This window comes from Crocuta crocuta, unplaced genomic scaffold (assembly GCF_008692635.1).
Source record: "Crocuta crocuta isolate KB4526 unplaced genomic scaffold, BGI_CrCroc_1.0 scaffold220, whole genome shotgun sequence".
Lineage (NCBI taxonomy): Eukaryota > Metazoa > Chordata > Mammalia > Carnivora > Hyaenidae > Crocuta > Crocuta crocuta.
The window spans coordinates 65,456-73,209 of record NW_027526949.1 but is presented as its reverse complement, the minus strand read 5'-3'; the positions used below and the strand labels follow the sequence as shown (position 1 = coordinate 73,209).

The 7,754-nt window shown below is 38.7% G+C and overlaps 1 long non-coding RNA gene across 1 annotated transcript in view; it reads left to right on the top strand.

Moving 5' to 3' along the window:
- The first annotated feature begins 260 nt into the window (after nt 1-260).
- The window catches only part of LOC144242393 (uncharacterized), a 49,095-nt gene continuing 41,601 nt past the window's right edge, over nt 261-7,754 (top strand). Inside the window, exons 1-2 of the long non-coding RNA XR_013338407.1 lie at nt 261-498; nt 3,065-3,239. This is a non-coding gene — a long non-coding RNA (uncharacterized LOC144242393). The remainder of the gene's footprint in view (nt 499-3,064; nt 3,240-7,754) is intronic.

Sequence of the window (7,754 nt, the reverse complement as noted above, 5' to 3'; positions counted from 1 at the left end):
ATAGAAAGAATTGATCTAGAGTTAGTCACATCAGTGCATCCATGTTGGTCTTGCCTGGGCTCTGGTTAAAAAAAAAAAAAAAGCAGCTCTCTAGTGGGGATGGGCGTGGCTTGGTGTAGGCGGGTCTTAGCCTGCACTGTGGTCTGCTGGCTGCTTGGCTGCTCCCTGAGGCCCCGCCTTGGTGGTTGTGGGGAGAAAAATGGCGGCGCGCCAGTCCCTTCTCGAGCCAGGCGCGTTGCAAATCACTCTTTTGGGTCCGATCTCCTCATGCCGCGGGAGCAGCCAAGTTGGGCCGTTTTCTGTGTCCCAAGCCCCGCCTCGTTTCCAGGTCTCAGTCTGCACACTTTATTGATACTGCCGGAAACACAGTCCCGCAGGTTGCTGACGGGGAGCGGCGGCGCAGCCTCGGGTCGCTGGCTTCCCGCCGCCGCCAGCGATGGAGCCGGGAGAGCAGCGGAGCAGTTTCTCAGGGCGCCAACCGGGGAAACCCAGTTCAAGGTCAGCATCCCAGCTAGAACTAAGAACACTCTCCGACTGAACCAAGGTTTTTCTCTTCTCCAGGGACAGTTCTGTGAGCAGTTTCATTCACTCTTTACCCCTCAACTCACCGCAGCTCCCCGGGAGGGGGGGCTCCCTACCCTCCCTCAGTGTCTCTGGTCCTGGCCCGCTTTTATCTTCCCGGGTTCGCACTCACGCACTTACGAGGTTGCCTTCCCAGTGTACTCTGTCTCTTTCTCTTCCCAAACTCCTACGGCTCAGTGTCTATGGCTTCAGGCCTTCTCTGTTTGAGAGATGGGTGCGAGCGAATGCGTGGAGCTCCCTAACTTTCCGCCATCTTACCTCCTCTCTCTATGTCATGGTTTTTAATAAAACTTTGTAATGACTTATAGTAGAAATAAAACATATTTTATTGAATATTAATGAAATTCATTAAATTCAGGGAAGTGTTTGCTTCTTAAAAATTTTTTTAAATGTTTTATTTATTTCTGAGATAGAGAGAGAAACAGCGTGAGCAGGGGAGGATCAGAGAGAGAAGCAGACACAGAATCTGAAGCAGCCTCCCGGCTCTGAGCTAACTGTCAGCACAGAGCCCGATGCGGGGCTTGAACCCACGGACCATGAGATCATGACATGAGCCGAAGTCAGACGCTTAACTGAGCCACCTGGGCGCCCCTTTGCTTTTATGGCTCTAAAAAATATTTTTTAGGGTTGTATCATACATGAGTATACCTTTTATTTATATGTCAGAAAATGTTTGGACTTTAATTATTATGTTAATGAAATTCATATTGAATGACATTTTTCTCCTTATTGTATACATAATTTGATATGATTTTTAGAAGTATTTTTAAGAACATGGGTAAGTTAGTTTTGAATATTTCTAAAGCAATAAAGTCTACATTCTTCTTAAGTGTTTAACATTTAACCACATATTCCTCTCACATACACCTTAGTTTGTCTTGTTAATTGGCAAATCTTTTAATTTAAATGTGAAAAGTCATCAGATTTCCAGGGTAGACATAATGTTCCTTCCAAAAATTTTGTTACAAATTCAGCAACTAGTATGAATTATTCAAAATGAATTTGTATGCCCTGTGAGACTTTGTTCTCTCAGCCCAAATGATTTACTTACATGGAAAAGTTTTCAAATAAAAGAATGGGACAAAGCAAACTCTGACACCATATTACTACAAATAAATCATTTTATGCAAGAAAAGAATTAAACACTTTAAAGTATTTATAAATTAAAATAGGTAATAAATACATATCTTTCTTAAGCATTGGTAAGTAAAAGTATCAGAGCTTAACAAGCAAGTGAAAAAGTGACATTATTAATAGTTAAAACCAAGATGACTGGGGGCGCCTGAGTGGCTCAGTTGGTTAAGCGTCTGACTTCGGCTCAGGTCATGATCTCACTGTCCATGAGTTTAAGCCCTGAGTTGGGCTCTGTGTTAACAACGAGCTCTGAGCCTGGAGCCTGTCTTCAGATTCTGCGTCTCCCTCTCTCTCTGACCTTCCCCTGCTCATGCTGTCTCTATCTCTCTCTCAAAAATAAATAAAACATTAAAAAAAAATGACTGACAAAAGGAGAGGATGTCTCATGTCATTATCCACCAAGGAAATCTTCAACACCGTATTCTGGACTATGAATCAAATAAAAAGGTATCGTGTCAGAATAATATTATTATAAAATTCATTAAATTCCAAATGATGCAAATTTGGCATTAATTCAGAAGTTGATAAGTCTTCTTCAGTGCAGATCAATGAATCTTCAGACATCGATAAATGTGCCAGTTAATAGAACAGTTAAAATCCCTCAGAGATATGGAAGAATATAGTGTGTTTTGCTAAGAAATACCAAAATGAGCACCTAGGGAAGGATTATTCAAAGTGGAAATGAATGCTTGGAACAAATTAGGTAATAAGGAAGCACTCTGTAAGCTTGTGTATTGACTATGTGGCTGCAATAACAAACGATGTATAGGCTTTCAATCAAGAGTTACTTCTGAGAAGCTGAGGTTTAATGAGGCAATTGTTTTATTCATTTCTCCATAGCATGCTAAGAAAGCTCAGGCACTTCAACCTCATTAAATATAAGATAACTTTGAATCCACATTTCCATCACTCAAGCAAGTTAGCTACCAGCTGGGACATTAAAGCTGGAATTTCTGCAAGTTGACCCACATCAAATAATTTGGCATGAATTACTGTCACATTTCTCACCTCTTGGTCTGACTCCCTTAGATTCACCACCACACAGGGTCCCCAGGTTTCTGTCAATATATATTGCAAATAAATCTTGCAATTTGGACAGTGTCTAAGTTATTTCTTCTAGAAATGTAGCATGGACTTGTCTTCTTGGAGCATGCTGAAATATGTCACCAGTTATGGGTTCAGTAGAACTAAAAAGAGATTGTGATGGGTCTCCAGGAAACTGAATGTCCCTCATGTGTCAGAATTCTCTAAAGAAACAGAAGCAGTATCTCTGTCTCTAACTTAACCTATATATATACCTATGTTTATATTATTGATATTTATATTTAATGAAGGAATTTATTTTAAGGAACTGACTCACGATAATGGAGGCTGGCAAGTAAAGTCTGCAGGTTGAGTTGGCAGGCTGAGGAACCAGGAAGGAGCTGATGATGCAACTCAAGTCCAAAGGCCATCTGCAGAATTCCATTTTGCTCAAGAAAGCCCTTCAGATGAGCAGAGGAAGCTCACCCAAATTACGGAAGGTAATCTGCTCTACTCAAAATCTATTAATTTAAATGTAAATCTCATCCCAAAACACCCTCTAGGTTGACACAAAAGTAACCATATAAGGCGTTTGCCTATCATAAGGTTCAGTGACCAATTTTTACATGTAAAGCTTGGTGAGACTGTGAATTCAATTGTTGTAATCTAGCAGCACACAATTTTGCATTTGGTTTCTGGCAACATAGACCATGTGACTACAAAAATTAAGAGATTTTTTTAAGGCTGTCATAGAAGCTTTAAGGTTATCAGGAAATGACTTGAGCTGAGAGATGTCATTTTCTTTCTCTAACCCTCAAGTGTTCTCAAAAGAACTCATCTTGTACCATGGTCATCATTCCTGTGATAATTCTCAAGTGCAATCCTGATTTCCTTTGATTCCCAATGCAGTATGCTTTAGTTAGTGCTTCATCACATGCCATCACAAGGGATAGCCTAGTTAGTTGTGATGCTTCTACATGTCATGGATTACTAGCATCTCATCTGTTATTGGTGAGGAGGTCAGAACTGTACTCAAGTCCAAGGGCAGGACCAAACCAATGGCAAAATCCCATCTTGACAGTTCTAGCTCCTAGATCCACTCTTGGTATCAATTCTGTGTCAGTCTGAATCTATTCAGGAAAGAGAAACCACACTGTAATTTGAATAGGGAAAGTTTAATATAAATAATTTTTCACAATAACAGAGGATTGAAGTGATGGGGGAATTGGTAGTGAAGAAATAAAGATACCTAAAGAATATAAAAGAATATGAAGAATATGTATAAGGAGCAGTCATCATTTCTAGGGTTGTGATAGAGTACTCAAAGGACAGTTCCTCCCTTCCCACCCCCCCCCCCCCCCCCCCACAGACACCAAGGCAAGACTAAGATACCAACCCTGCTGGAAAAGGCAACAGATGTGGCTCACTGATGACAGAGAATTTTTATGGTGCCTCACTGGCAGAACTTGTTGTAAATCTGCCCTCTGGGGTACCTGGGAAAGCTGCCCTCAGAGAGGCGTTATGCTTCAGAACTTGCTATAAAGTCAAAAGGGAGGCCCAGAAACGTCTCTGGGATCTGCCTTGCAGACAGCATTGTGCTGTGAAGCCTTCCGAGGGGTTGCCTGGAGACGCTGCAGGCAGCCTACCATGCTGCAGGCGCCTGTTTCTGGAAGAGCCATTCACTGAGGAATCAGAACTGAGAAATGTGTGCTGGAGCAGGCTAGTGAAGGGAGCACACGGGAACCAGGAAAAGAAGAAACTCAAAAGCAAACATAAGCTTTTCCTTGTCCAGTCCAGTATCTCTCCAGTGCTTTCTACTGACAAATATAAACATCTTGCCAGCTGGAAAAGGAGAAATATTGAATGGGCCAGGGCCATTTTTGCAGAGCACACTATGAAGAATGGATTTGGAACTGTGAGGCAGTAAATTGATCACTGGAATGGAAAGGAAGTTCTTCTATATCAAAGTTTGCCTCTAGGTCTCAATTCCATTTTCAATGATGCAATTGTTAATGTAAAACAATACAAGCCTTGACCATTCAACTTTATTTATATATATATTATATATATATATACACATATATATACATATATTTAAGTTTATTTATTAATTTTGAGAGAGGGACAGAGAGAGCAAACAGGGGAGGGGAAGAGAGAGGGGAGAGAGAATCACAAGCAGGCTCTGCACTGTCTGCAGAGCCTGACTCTAGGCTGGAGCCCACCAGCTGTGAGATCATGACCTGAGCTGAAACCAAGAGTCAGAAGCTTAACAGACCAAACCACCTAGGTGCCCTAACTTTCTATAATCTCCCCCCTTCCATGGGAAATAGATTATTCAAGAGTCACTATTAGACACCAAAGGAAAAGTTTTGATGGAAGTTTAGCCATTAGAGGGGACTAATACGTGTGAATGGTTAATCTTGCAAATTTGTCAAAGAATAGTTTCTGGCTTAAAAAAAGGGGGGGGCGGCTTGAAATAATATTGCTCCAAGACTGATGGGGGCTTGTCAAAAAAACATAGAAATCAGCTTGGGGTTCCACTAGCCAATTTATGAAAAAAAACCTTGGATATCAGAAAGAGTAATGGCTTAAATTAATTTTTGAACACCAAATGGATGAACAATCTGAATTGAAAGTGAAACTAACCCCCCACCCCCTCCACACATACACAGATAGAGATAGAGATGCAGAGAGAGAAACAGAGATAGAGAGACAGAGACTGATCTAATTTTTAGTTTAGAAAGTATTCATGGATGGGCACAAGAAAAAGTAATGATGGTGTGATTATGTCCTGCAGCAAGAGGGAGAGACCACTCTGTATCTCTTAGTAGAAGTGTTCTATTTCTTGACCTGGCAATAGTTATACAGATATCCACTTTATAGTTATGTAGTAAATTTTATATACATGTTTCATGGGTTTTCCTGAATGTGTATTGAGTTTCAAAATATAAGAGATATTTTAAAAATATATATCTTATTTGACCCCTCTGTACACATGAAACTAAGGTGACAGTAAAGAACCACTAGAAAAGACATTAATCTGTATTGGAAAGGGGTTCTGAAATTAGGACAACCTTTTCATTTTGAAAATAAGGAAGTTAAAGTTGTTTACCAGTAATTTTTATGCTTGTTATAATTTGAATCATAGTAGAGTTATTTTTGTATGTGTTGGTGACATGCTTTTCTACTATTTTGAGATTCTCAATGTGAAAAATGTAGAATTTAGAATTCTTTCACTTACTATATCAACATTTTCAACATTTTGTTTGTGGAATGAAAGAAGAGGAAGATATGTTATATTTGGGGAAATGATCCATTGTCGAAATATAATTCCACTAAATTCCATCTAATGACAGGAGGGAAGAGTCCGCCAATTGGAGACAAAATAATACTGTACTACCATGTGCTACCACTTACAAAGTCTTCATTGGTGTTGATTACTGAAAATTTAGAGTAAATCAGGAAAAATATGTGTTCCAAAATTGTGCAGTTATTTCAAGCATAGTTGGGTATAAAATATCCTCATAAAAGCAAGTTTAAGATCTCATTCAAATAACTTGCAAAACTGTGATATATAAGTTGAATGCCAATTTTATATTTAATATATTCTTTGGTACCATATTTTATCTGTATTTATCAAAAATGCATAAGGAAAAGAAAGAAAACTACTTTTTCCATCAAACCCAACAGACCCCTCCAACTTCCTTCAGTTTGCTTTTGTATGCCATACAGCCCTATTTTTGTCTGTTCAGTCAAGTGAACTTCACTGGTTTGGAACACACCACTCTACAGTTTAGCAGTGGTTATCACTTGGAACTGAAATGTGCACCAAAGAACATTTGGAAATTGTGGGTAATGTTTGGTTGCCTGGTAAATGTAAGTAGAAGTACTGGCATTTAGTGGCAGGCACTGGTAATGTGAAAAGTTCCCCAATGCATGGGGGGCCACTGCACAATGAACTATATATACAAAGTGCAGACTTCTTTGAGAAACAGTGCCTTTTGTGGACAGCCACTCTCTTTAAGCGGGGACATCTGATAGTGCAGTTTCAGGCTCTGTCATCTGCTGATGTATTGTAATCTTTGCCCATCCTCTTAACTTCACCACATTTCAGTTTCCCTGCTGGCAGAATGTTCTATATTTCCCGCCTACATCATCAGATCCATTTGAGGAGCAGGTGAGGTTAGGCACATCAAATCACATTGTAAAGGGAAAAGTGCTGTGCAAATACACTATCTTTGATAGAGAGAAATGGCCAACCACAACATACCTGTCCCTTACTTAAGTAATAATTTATTACTCAGAGGTCATAATTCCAAATTACTTTTTGCAACACTCTCCTTAAAATAAAAATATAAGATAAAGGACCATTTACAAAATCTTTGACAAGTTTTATTCTGATTTAATGCCTTCAGCTTAAGTTTTGCCGTATGATAAATAAAATTTTAATGGAATGATATGAAAATGATGTTTCAGTGGATCAGAAATGGTGAATTATTATCATGCTTCAAATTAAAAAAACTTGGAATTTTGTCTGCATATTCTCTTTGGAATATTTGTAAATATCATGAATGCATTTAGATTAGTGCAAGCTTGGGATTTTCAAAGGTTCATATTCCTTATTTCTAAGTTTACTTACCAAAATAAATGGCATGTTTTATCATTCAGTTTATTAAAGGAAATATAACTAGCAGTGTGCCGCTTCGTGTCAGATATGACTAATTTAAAAATAACATAATTAAAATATATTTTTTTAGGAATTTAAATTGTGGGCAAAAATATTTTGCTAATCATCTTTTAAAGAAAAAGAAAAGAGGCTGGTTTAAACCTAACAATGCTTCAGTTTATTTCAGAGGTCAGAGGAACTTTCTTCAGCTTAATAGTTTAGTTAAATGTAACTGAAATCTGCCTTAATTCTTCTTCCCTTGTTTTGTCTATACTAAGATACATATTAACTTAAAATAAAATTTAAAGTTTGTGTTTCTACATTGAAGGAAAAATAATAGAAAGTCATC